Below are 12,969 nucleotides of genomic sequence, written 5' to 3' on the forward strand. Positions count from 1 at the left end.
AGATACAAGAGGTCTGGAAGTGATTGCCTGAACCAATGCTTTATTTTGTTTTTCCTCACTTATAGAAATGGGCTTGCTAGAGCATCTGTAAAAACATAGAAACGGAATAGCACAGTACATTGCCTACCCAAGGTTGGAAAATGTTATAAAATAATCCTATAAATATCTATATATCTCCAAGAGGTTAACAAATAAAATACCAATAGAAAGCACTAAGAATAAGTAGAGGATTTTCTGGGTTTTGTAAAAACAATACTAGTCCCGATTGCACAATGCAAATAGGCTCTTCTTTGCAGTCCTTGATCTGGAACTTTTGTCATTCTCTATAGAGAATCTAATGGTTTGTCCAAGCTCGCCCACAGATCACACATTGAAAAAGGGGATGGAATTTTGATGGAATTTTGAAAAGTCAAAAGCTCAATTTCTAATCAATATGTTGCTGAAAGTCAAGAGGTCTTTAAAGCTTGTTGAGCTAGTGAGATGCAGGCAGTTTAACAAATAGTAAAAAATTAATGTGTAATGATTCAGATTGCTCATAGAATAAGGAAAGATAAAGGCAAGAAAATGATGCTTGATGATCTCATCCCATGAGTGTCATTTTCCCTGGGACTGAAATTTTTCCAAGAGTACTGTACATAATCTTACTGATTTTGGACAACCCGCAGAACTGGTTAGAGAAGAAGGAAAGAAAAATTTTCCATCCTTCTGATAAAACTCCAGAGGGAATTTTCTGGATGGGATGCAGAATAGCCATTTGATTAGTATCAAACAGCTTTTTTGACAAATTCTACAATATTTTTGGAAACTCCTTGCCCTTGTTTGCCCAGTTTAGAGGCCTAGCTGAATCACTCAGAAATATATTTCTGAATATGTTGTTCAATGTGTTCCATGACATTTTAAGTAAAATGTACAATGAATACATTTTCCCAGTTCTCAGATAACTCAAGTAATTAAACAAAACTGGGACTTGGCCAGGACACGGGAACTAAGAAAATTACTAACAAAACTACTAAAAAATGCCACGGGAATTTTTAATGACGCAAAAAATTTATAACACAGCTTTCTCTCCCCTTTCTGAACTCATGGGGGAAGATTAATTGGGTGCAGGCAGAGAGAACATGGTCTAGTGACTGAGCAGAACTACTGTCTGGGTGTAATTACTGACAGGCTACGATATAATTACCCTGAAGTGTGAGACGGGGAGAGATCTCAGTGTGACACGTTAGCAAGAAGTGTGGGGCAAGATAGGCAATGTGAAATGTGGAAAGCAGAGATGCCTGCACACTCATTCCCTACTTCATTGAAAGTATTTCATAAATGTAAAGATATCAAGCAATGAGAACTTAGGGAATGCCAGAATTAGTGGATTTTATGCAGCATTTGCCCTTATTTACCCTTCCCCTCCAAGGCATAAGAATAGTTTTTAATGACTTGAGCGCATACAATTCTCTTCTATATGCCTCCTATCTCATTGAGTGAGTGCATTAAAGGGCACTTGATGCTATCTCCTTGCTCAATATATTGTGTACATATCAGTAGAGAAGTTCTCTTCTGAATGTAATAGATACATTCCCGGGCTGTTATGTACACAGAGGACCATCAGGTGATTTGAAAATTTTATTTATATATTTTCTTGACCTGTAAGGTAAGAGAATAGATATCAGCACAATTTTACAGATATGTTACTAAGTGAAATAGAAATTGAAATTTATACTACCTACCACTTTTAAGCTCCTTTTGAGATGCCCTAGGACTGACTTTTCAGCAGAGGTAACATTTGTACAGTGGTTAATATATTCTGAAAGCAATTCTTTTAAGTTAAACTGCCTGGCTTTGCTATTACTCCCTCAAATTAGAACCATGCTGCTCTCAGGCAAGGCACAACTGTACAGAGAAACCTACACTGAAGGCTGTGGCAGGTCTGGTTTGTGTGACTTGCTCATTAAAGCACAGAACGGAGCAAGAACTAAGGAAAGAATCTTATTTCCTTGGACCAGAGTCACCTTAACTGTATGAGTATCCTACCTCCTCTAACAGTTCCATGTACTGCACCCCTTAGCTCCCACAATGACAGAAGGAGTATGCAAACAGCAGTCTTCCTAATCATACTTAACTTTCCATTTGAGTGAATGCCAACACAAAGAAACGCAATCTTACGACAGACCAAGAGCTTTCTCTTCCAAAGATTTTGAACTTGAATAGTTTGAAAAAAAACCTACAAAACTGTTTTCATTAAAAATATAAAGTGAAAAAGATTTGAATAAAGTATTCTAAGTCTTGAAATAATTATAATTCATATAGGACCTGATAATCTTACACAGTCTGCCGTGAATGGAGGAGGGGAACAAAGTTTCACAAAGCTTTGCCATAAACAAAGGATGGATGGTGGTTCATACACTTATTTTGACTTGTATCTTTAGTTTCCAAGCATGATTTCCAATACATGCAGGAACAAGCCTTAGGTGAAGTCTCAGGTGAATTCATCAGTTCAGAGCATCTGAACAGAGATATTCACCCCCAAATTTATGATGATGCGAGGCAGTTGCAGTCTGCCCCCTTTCTGAAATTTCAATATTTAAAAAGCAAAATACCTTTCTTCTACCTTTCTTTTACAAACCCGGTGTAGGATTAAAGAGATTTTTTTTCTGATCCAAATAACTTAGAACAGTTGAAGTCTGCTGCCAGCCTGTCTCCCTGCGTCTCAAAAAGCATTAACAGAACTATTTCCTGAGCCTCATGCTTCCCTAGTTTTAACATCTTAAAATCAAATTACAAGCTCAAGGATCACAATCACAGCCTTGGTACTGAAGCCTAGCTTCTTTTACCCTATGAAATGAATATTGCTTGAGAAGTAAATCAATACCAAGCCTTGTATAGTAAACAGCAAAGATAGCAAAGCATTGCTCCTTTTCTGCTACAGCGTTGTATTCTGAAATCAAAATCAACACAACAGCTTTCACAGCTAATGGGCTGTGCTGGTGAGCACTGGTCTGTTTCTGTAAAAATCTGTGCATAAGGCACTGCAAGCCTCATGAGAGAAGGTGAGATTTGTCAGAGGCAACTCTTGTTCCAATTGACATTGTATTCTGGTGCTGAAGGCTAAAGTTCTAATTAATTAATTTTATTTTCACTATAAAAATTTTCTTTTTCCTTTGAAGGTCCAATCTAGAAAACTGATGGCCCTGGGCAGTACTGATTATTCTAATGTGGTCAGTAAATATGCAAGAAGGCTTTGACTCCTAATTTTTCCCTGTTTTCAGCTCTGTCTGGACTCTGTCCAAGGAGTGAACAAAAGAACAGAGTACCAGCAAGCCAATAACTGACGTATTTACAGAAATGAACAGTTATGTTCTCTGATCTGTTTTTTGGTCCCTGCACAGGCAAACAAATAACTTAAGTGGGAGTTCTGCCTGTGTAATGAATTTAGGAAGCCTTCCAAAATAGGAATAGGATGTGTGGAGAGCAGCAGTGCAATAAATACCCATGGTTTCCCCCCCCAATTATCTGCAGAGGAAGAACAGAGATTGGACTGAGGAACAGAATTCAGGTTTCAAATTAACAACAGAATGAAGATAATGTGATATACTTTATTTCTGACCTCTGAACCTCCAAAAGCCAGGTACAGGCATTACAAATGGAAACGGAGAGAAAGACTACCACTATGTTCTTTGAAGCATTTAAAAAACTACTTAATATTAATTTAAATTATTTGTTGAAGGACACATTAAGATAGATCCCTGCCCTGCAAATGTCAGGAATACACAGAATTTGTAAAGAGAAATTCCAGATGGACAGCTAAAAGTTTCCTGAGTTGCAATTATATTTTGTCAATATTTACCATTTCCCAGATCACTGGCTTTTTCTTGGCTTTTGTACTCTTTGTTTTGTCACTGAGAAAATACTGTGCACTGAAACTGTTCATTAATCCCTGCAAACATGTTCTGGAAGAGAATAAATAAAGAAAAATGCTGTTTATTTTGATGAACAATTATAAGCAACATAAATTGGGCTTGAGGGAGAGTATAATACAGGACTATAGTCTGCTTTATCTTAAGTAAAGGCCATTAATTATGGGCTCTAGGATAAATTCCTCGAACTCTTGTGTCTTCAGCTTGTTTTCCCCATAGCTTTTATGGAAAACACAAAAAACCCCAAGCTCCATTTTCAGTTGAAGTACATGTTTCCTTCAGCTGGAAAGGAATGGAACCTAGAATTCTGCATGGCTGAGAAGGTATGAAGTGTCTATCATGTTGATCTGCCTGATGTTTGGTTTTGATCAGGACACTGAACAACAAACACAAAAAATCCAGTTACAATGCCTTAGTGAACGAGAATTCTATCCAAATTGAGGGAATTTTTACTTTGGTTAATGACACAGTAACCATAGTGGTGCCAGTGATTTAAGGTAAGGATCTAGTCAATGCTAACAGTGTCGAGCCAATGCTTTCATGTTAATAAATGATATTATGAGGAACAAGTAAAGAGCCCAGTAACACAGGTATCTAATCCTTGCCCTGAGTGAAGATGTCAGTGCTGTGCCACACACAGAATCCCACCAGACTGGATCTGGACACTCTCTTGAGTGTCCCGATCCAGTCCTCAGCTAGTACCTTCCTTCCCAGATGATAAACTTCATAAGGTGTTCCACAGTGCATAACAAGCCTGTGCACACTAGCCCTTAATGGGAGAGGAGGGCTGCTTGAAACAAGAATTTGATTGTTTGGAACAAAGCTTTTGGCTCAAACCGCCTGACTCCATCCATTTACATCATGAAATGCTATATTAAATCTAAAACCACATTATCTTACCCATTGAACAGTCTGTTATTAAGTATATTATAAACTAGTTGATAATATATTTAAAAAAACAATGCAGCGAATAGAGTAGACCTTGATTTTACACTGTCCTGAGAGACATCTGAAATTTCTCTGAGACCAACACTCTGAACCAAAAAATATTGATTATAATGGGACTTATGGAAATATAACCTCATATGAACTCTGTGTAACAGACAGATTGAAGTATTTGGGACCTGCATGCTTCGGGTTTATCTGCCAAAATACAAAGGATAATGGGGAGTGTGCTAAATGCTATCAAGTAGTTCGGTGGGCAGGGATCCTTTTACGTTTCTCACTTAAGTATTCAGTATTCTTGGACTGGCTGTGCAAAGCACTAATGTGCTGTCTAGACATTTATATAGAAGCTGATTTGGTTTGTAGGAGAGTGAGCCGTATAAATGACTAATTACCCTGTATCTTACATGAGCCATCTTCAACTGTCATTTATTTTATTGAGATGAGCATATTAAGAGGCATAAACTCTATATGGTAAATCCTGAAATGTCCCATGTAACTTAATTTTCATAGATAATAAATGCAAAACAGTCTTTCCAGCATACCATGACTTTCTGCAAGGAAGTAAATCCATTAGAAAATGAAAGCTTTCTAATGCAGTGGCAGGGCGCACAGTCTCATCATCTGCATGTGGGACTGGCACTCAAATTACCGTTCCAGCTACCACCAGGCAGCTCTCTTTATCAGATCTAATTTACTTGTCTTTTATCAAGCCATGTGAGAGACATCTTAATCGTGAAGGACAGGATTTATCTTACCTAATGTCAGCTTTCTGAGGTTAGGCAGATGGTTCTATCCTCAAGCCAATGCTTCGGGTCAGAGGAGTGGGGCTACCTGTTGTGGAATTGAGTCCATGACCATTCAGGGCCTCCTGTCTCTAGCTGCTATCACAAGAACACAGACATTTGGTTTAAACTTTGGTTTTAGCCTTCTTAAGTAGATTGGGATGAAACCTGTGTTTCTGTTTCTTTCTCAGAATACTAATGACAGAGGTGAACCAAGGTTTTAAAATTTGGAACTGGAGACTCATCTTTTCCCCAGATGATAGCTATGTAATTCCTTTGGTTTTGTTAAATCCATTACAGAGAGAGGCTCTCACAGGTATTTGGACTCATACTACACTCAGTCAGGTTAAACTGAAGAAAATGTCCCTGTGAGATATCAACTACCCAGTTAATATGATTGACCGATCTAAAGGCAGCTGAAAACCTTAGACACCAATACAGCAATTGCCAGTTTGCCGCTCCAACGGCTGGTAAGCACAAAATCTGACATGAGAACAAAACTATCAACCTGAAAAAAACTGTTTTCCCTTATTGTCCACAGAAGGTGTTCCAAACTGGATACTATATGTTTATCTGATGCTTTGCAACACGATTTTGAATGCAAATAGACTGAAATAGCAGTAATATGAAGGCCATCAGCCAGTTGCCTAGATTATGTTTGGTACCTGAGAGACAGCCAAGATGAGACCATAGTTGAATGAGAACATGAAAATATGTTTAGTTTAAATATTAGATATGATTTTTGACAGGGACCTGTTGAAATCACATTCCATCTGGTCTTCCTTAAATAGTCGCCTGCTTGAACTTTGTTATGCTCTTGAAACCAAGCAGGTTGAAAGCTTCTCTAAAATACAATGATTGAGTAGCACTCAGAGATTCTGTGATTAAGAAGCCAAGCAGTGCACAGTACATAATGTTACATCACCAGCATGAATTGTTAATGCCTTGTTAATACATACACCAAAACATGAGTTTATGTTCTATAATACTGATTAGGCTACATTTATTGTGATCAGGTTTTATTATTCCCAAATAGAAAGCTCTATGTATTAAAAGAAAAGTAAGTGCATGTGTTTTACTCAAATATATGTGCAACTAAACTGACTAGCTTCAGAAAAATGGCACAAATTGACCTCAGTGTTAGTCAAGGAATCTTCCCAAAATGTTATTTTCTTATATTTTCCATTTTTCTTTCCTGTAAGTCAAGTTAAGCCAAATATAAATAGTGTAAAATATAATGAGTAACTGCTGTGAGGCCGGAAGTGGGTCAAAGAAGGATAAAGAATTAATCTCAAGACCAAAGGGCATTGTATTTCAGATATGCAGCTCAGAAATGGAGGAACTCTATAAATTTTAAAAGAAATTTGGCAGGCTGAGGTTGGTGTGATTGACACCCTTTTCTAGACACCTGATTTCAGTTTGCTGCTATACATGTCCATATGTGTGGTGTGTTTTTCACACTACTGAAGTGAAAACACAACCTACTACATGGGAATTGATTAATTGTCATCATCCACAAGAAATGTATTAATTTAATTAATTTAATGAATTAATTTGATTCAAATGCATTGGTTTTCCTTATTTTCCTGGGCTAGGTAGTAGTCTTAATTCATTATAATATGCCAGAAAAGTATATCCAAATATCATTTAACTGTAGAAAGCTTGGTGTCAGCTAATACTCTACAGAAGTTGGGAAACCTATCTCTAATACAGTCACAAGACATATAACTGCTTTTACACACACCAGTATCAGGAACTCCTAACATGATTCATCTACAAAGGGTAGTTCTGAATACCTGCTGATGCAATATAATAATCGTAGAAATTTGATTAAATCTTGTTCGTGGCAGAGGCTTTCTTTTTCCCATAGTTATCACAGCCCAGTATTGGCTGCCTTGCTAAATGTGATAGATCTTCCTCTCAGGTTGTTGTTTGAATTTTCTTCCTGTCTTGATATTCAGCTTGAGGACAGTAGTAGAAAGCACAATGAAAGCATAATACTGCTGGAACACTGCTTACAGAATCAGCCCAGGGGACAAGCCACAGCAAGGTATTCTAGTCTAAGCTAATGGATAAAGATTGATCCTAAGAAAGAAAATAAACGAAAAACTGGTAAAAGACTAAAAATCCAATCTGATGCTCCAGTACATGTCCAAATATATATACTTCAATTATGGAGGAAATGGGGGTATTAGAGATAATGCTGCCTTGCCTACACAGCCTCTTCTTCCTCAAAAAGGCATTCACTTGACTTTCAAGCCTCTGAGATTCTTTGCAAGAGTTAATATCCTGTGATTTACCTCACGCATCACTGTAGTGGACAAGAATTTCTACAACCTCGAATATGCAGCTACTCTAAGTTTTGTGTCAAACTTCACAATAAAATTTCAGAAACTTACTTTTCCTTCTTCCTGTGTTCTGTAGCAGGCTCAACTAAGTCACAGTTATGGCCACATCCAGAGAAAGATATTTCTTCTTGATGTTAAACTCTGGTTCAAACTTGGTTTTAGAAGCTTAGCCATCTGTCTAAATTTATTGAAAATGAATGGTGATAACTGACCCTGAAAAAGAAGCCCCAGATGAATGGACTTCAGCACAAGGATACCAAAACTTCATGTGACAGAAAGGCTACTGATGTTATTCCTCAGCTGGAACCAATTGCTATCACACATCTCCTTTTTGCAGCTGGGATGATCCTGTGTGGTGGGGAGGTCCTTCTAGCACTAAAAGAAAGGAGTCATGGATAAAGCACAGGGTGCCATTGTTTGTCCAGAAGATGAAGACTTGCTGTCTTTGTGGCAGAGCATGTCTAACAGGGGAGATGCCCACTGGACCCCTTCCAGGGATCTTTATTAGCTTTTCAGTAAAGGACCATCAGATAAAACTCGGCTCTAAATTGCCTCCAGGCCTAATGCTTGCTTAGCTACTTTGTAACTAGTGAAAAATGTTCCACCAGTGAGGCGGATGAGAGGGAACATTCTGGTTCACCCACTCCAAGGCGAGCAAGTAGTCAGCCCCAATTTCTGTGGGACTGAAATTCCTCTGCCCAAACAGTAAGAAGAAGGAACCAAGACTTTGTTGGCAATTTGATATGCTTCAGATTACTTGAGTGCATACTTAGTTGACTAAAATCAACATAAACCAAAGTGATCTTTTTTTGGTCAAGGTATACCATGTAAGTATGTGATCCATTTTATTTTCCAATTATGAAATATCTCAAGTAAAAGGATTAAAGTATTTTTCATCTTGGCATCTCAGCCCAATTAGATGCACAATCCTGACAGAGTTACAGAGGAATTTATTTTTTGATCATTAGGTGCCAGACATAAGAGCAAATGTCATTTCTGAAAGTGAAGATGAACATATGAACTACACAAACAGTTCTGAGAATTTATATAGTGCCACAGAACATTTCTCCTGAATTCCTATTTAGGAATTAGGGTTTGCTATGGTGACCATGCCCAGGTGCACTGGCTGATGTCCATTTGAGCAATTACATTCAGCTCAAATTCCTCTTTTCAGGAGAGCAATGCACTCTCTCTTCATCTTGACACATTGTAAGGTGGTGTTGCCTATTATTTCAAGCATGCATCCAGCCTCAGAGACACCTGTACTTTATTGATAGCTGAAAAAATCTTTGTGCCCACAGCTCATATTCTCTTTCAGTCTCTGCTCTAATTCACAGAACACATTTACTATTGCAGGTCTTGTGTAAAACCACTTTTGCAAACCATTTTGAGAAGCACAGAAGAGCAAGTGAGTCACCTGGGTGACAGCTAGTCCTTCTAAACAGTAAGAAACAAGAAAGCATAACAGGAAAGGAAAAAGAGCTCAAGATCACAACAGCCACCTCCTATGTCCAGAGACATCACTACAACATCCCTTTCTAAACTTTCCTGGAAAAGCAGAGAATATCTCACATCTGCCCCAGCCATCAGTCAGTGAGATGTGCACAGAGTCTTAAAATACATTAGTTTTCCCAAAGACAAAAAAAATTCCTTCAGCTCTTTTTCAAGTCTAATATTCCATCTGGAGTAAGTACTACATAGTGTCCTCATTACTCAGCCAACTCTTGCACTAGACAAACTGTGTTGTCACTGATGTGTGAGAACTTGCAAGGACTGGACATGAGGAAAGTCAAAGGGTAAGACGAATATGATACAAGTATGACCTTACCATTCAACAGTGTTCTGTTTTTAAGTCTTTCAATTTGATTTGTCATCCTCCCTCCCTTTTTCCTTCCTCATCTACAGCTTTCTGTCTCAATGCTGTAATTCTTTTCTTGGTTTCATTACCAGGAGAGGTTTGCTTGTAAATGCATTATGTGCCTTAAGATGTTTAGTCATAAGCTGTGGAAAAGGGCACTTTGTTTTTTCATGGAAGTAGCAGCACTGTGCACTGGTATCTGATGCCATGCCATTTAAACAATGAGCATGCCTCTATTCTCCTCTTCATACCACTGTCTTCCACTTTTTAGTGTTTTCTTTTATCCTATTTCATGTCTGAACCTGGTTTAACATCTTTAAAACTAGATAAATGTAGTGCCAAATTCTATTCCAATATATGACTGTCTGCTAGTAAATCATGACATACTTAGTTTTTACTTCACTAGAAGTTTACTAGAAATGATGTTACTACCCATGATGCCATCATGGTACAAACAAAAGATTTTTATGAGAAAGGCACACAGGAAAAGTTGTTCCTACAGAAAAAAAAAAAAAACCCTATTAATAAGCATCTTTATTGTATTGTCATTTGACATATGGGAGGGGAAAAGAAATGCAATGGTGTGTTTGCCAAATGGAAAAGTACCAGCCTGATTAAATGGGAAAAATTATTTTCGGACTTCTGACAAGATTTTGCAATTAGCAAAGAAATGTGAAATTAAATTAAATAACACACATACAAAAAAACCCATTCAATTTTGCTATTTCCCCCCCTTATTGCTTATTCTTCCTAATAGTCCTGTTTACTCGCTTTTTCCTCTTTTGATCTGAGTCAACGGAGTTGCCACCCTTTCTCTGGCTTTCATTGTAATCTCACACTTGGCCAAAGAACAGAGGAAATTAATAAAGCTGTTGATATGTAAATAACAGCTTTGAAGATAGAAGTACCAGATTGTTCCTAAAAAGAAAAATGCAACAGCTTTTTCTTTTTACCAGATTAATTTAAAAAAAAAAAAAAAAATCCTGATGTATTATTCAAATGGTGACTGAAATAAAAGATTCCATTATCTCTGAAGAATAATCATTTCAGTCAAACCAGGTATTTCCAGAGAGCCAAGAAATTGTATTAAGAGTTCAAAATGTTACTCTCTAAATGTTGTTGACAAAATCGCTTATTTCAACCCTATTTCACTTTCCATGTATCACATTATGAGTACCTTTTAGCAGGACATTTTAAGAGATGGGTTGATTTTCCCCTGCATAAAAAGCAACTGAGGGCCAGATTCTGATGTCTCAGCTCCTGTAGGTGGTATCTGAATCACAGAGGCACAGAGCTGGAAGGCATCTATGGAGGTCACCTGGTCCAACCCCTCCTCCTTAAGCAGGGCTACCTAGAGCTAGCTGCCCAAGAACCATGCCCAGAAGGCTTTTGAAGATCTCAAGGGTGAGGAATCCACCACCTTCTTGGGCAACCTGTACCAGTGTTCATTTGGCCCCACAGTGAAAAAGTGCTTCCTGATGCTCAGGGGAAACCTCCTGTATTTCAGTTTTTGTCCGTGTATGGTTTCTCTGGTCCCAGAGAGAATCTCTCATGATCACAGAATTTATGATAAATAGGCATGAAAACTCACTGAAATCATGTCAGTGACTTCAATATTTCTGGACTTCTGTATAATGAGAAAGAAGAAAATAGGTTCATTTTCCTGCATGTACTATTGCAGTTTGCATTGTTAAGTCCATATTTCTGTATGAAGTGTGTTCATGGAATAATTTCACTATTCAATGAGATACCACAATGCCTTAGTCAAAACATGCAGTTGGTGGCACGTGGATAATTTTCAGATTATGAGTTGCACGTGCACAAATATGATAGAATGAGCCTTAATAACTGAAAAGGGCTTGATGCAAAATAACCTCAGAATGGAATAACTGCTGCTGAGGCATTGCCCCAGAATACCCAAGGAGAGCCTTATTGGTTGTCCTTCTGAATAAACTGGATTCAGATGCTGGTTTTTTGAACTACCCAAAATGAATAAAGTGTCCAGTTTTTAAATCTTGATAACCAATAGTAAATGAGTAGAAGTGAGCATATCTGCCCTTCTGTTGTCTAAGAGATAGACAAGGTGTCTTCATGTGTTAAAGTGTGTCAAAGGCTCCTTCCCAAGAGAAACATTTTTACCTTTTGGAGAAAGCCATGGGGAAATTCAGGAGACTCTCAGGTAAAGTTCAGATAGTTCACAAATTATGTAGTGGCCTCTCCCAGACAGCCCAGTTTGCGTCTTCTTTGGGACACTTTGATGTAGACAGTTTGATCTGTTATTATTTTTGTCCACATTTTGAAAACTGGCAAAGTGATGCTGCCTACTGCTTTCCAAAAGGTTACAGTTCTATGTGATGACAAATGATGGGTAAGCACTACCATTAGTAAACAATCAAGGTGTCTGATGGGGAAAAGTCAATGAAAGTAAACAGCACATACCCTGATTAAGTTGGTCCCATTTCAGAATGAAAGGGAAATAAAATTATCTGCTCTTCTCTGGTATGTAGGCTTATTAAATACATTTGTTTCAAACCTGCAAATATAGAAAAGACAAGTTCTACATTGCTTTAAGTATGATTTTTCTTGTTCAGTGACTATCAGCAATATGAGACTATAGGGTGGTGACCAACAATAGAAGTTGGTTTGGTTTTAGTTTTTTCCCCACAATGTTCCTTTTAATAGGAAAATTAGACATATTTGTAGTCCTCAGTACAAGCAGATGAAGAAGATGTAGGTTCATGAAAAAAGCAGCACATTTTTTTTACAAAATAGTGTGGTGTATTGGAAAGACTTATAAGCAAGAAAAAGAAAAACTGATTGAGAGAGATTCCAAGAAAGTGAACACAAATGGTAGTGTAGGGGCATAGGATCGTGTGGAAGTACATGGCTGCCAGGTTGAGCCTGAAAAGTTAAGAGAAGAAAGTAGAAGCTCATTTCTACCCTTGGATCCATAGGCATAGGAGCATGGGAATATCTGCAGTCTCAGAACAAAATGAACCTTATGCAGGTAGAACCCAGCTGGGTTTGATACCCAAGGTTCACTGTTCATCAGTGGGAAGATGAGCAGAAAGATGATTAGGGGGATGGGGCACCTCTTCTGTGAGGGAAGGTTAAGAGATTTGGGA

The 12,969-nt window shown here is 37.9% G+C and overlaps 1 protein-coding gene and 1 long non-coding RNA gene across 2 annotated transcripts in view; both read right to left on the minus strand.

The window, feature by feature from the left end:
• The window catches only part of KCNB2 (potassium voltage-gated channel subfamily B member 2), a 186,131-nt gene that overhangs the window by 68,718 nt on the left and 104,444 nt on the right, over positions 1 to 12,969 (minus strand). The window lies entirely within an intron of this gene.
• LOC120754408 (uncharacterized) lies at positions 3,811 to 8,132 on the minus strand. Its single transcript, XR_005701430.1, has 3 exons — positions 8,038 to 8,132; positions 5,612 to 5,737; positions 3,811 to 3,941 (listed from the first exon to the last, which is right to left on the minus strand). It is a non-coding gene; the product is annotated as an uncharacterized LOC120754408 (long non-coding RNA).

This window comes from Hirundo rustica, chromosome 1, assembly GCF_015227805.2.
Source record: "Hirundo rustica isolate bHirRus1 chromosome 1, bHirRus1.pri.v3, whole genome shotgun sequence".
Lineage (NCBI taxonomy): Eukaryota > Metazoa > Chordata > Aves > Passeriformes > Hirundinidae > Hirundo > Hirundo rustica.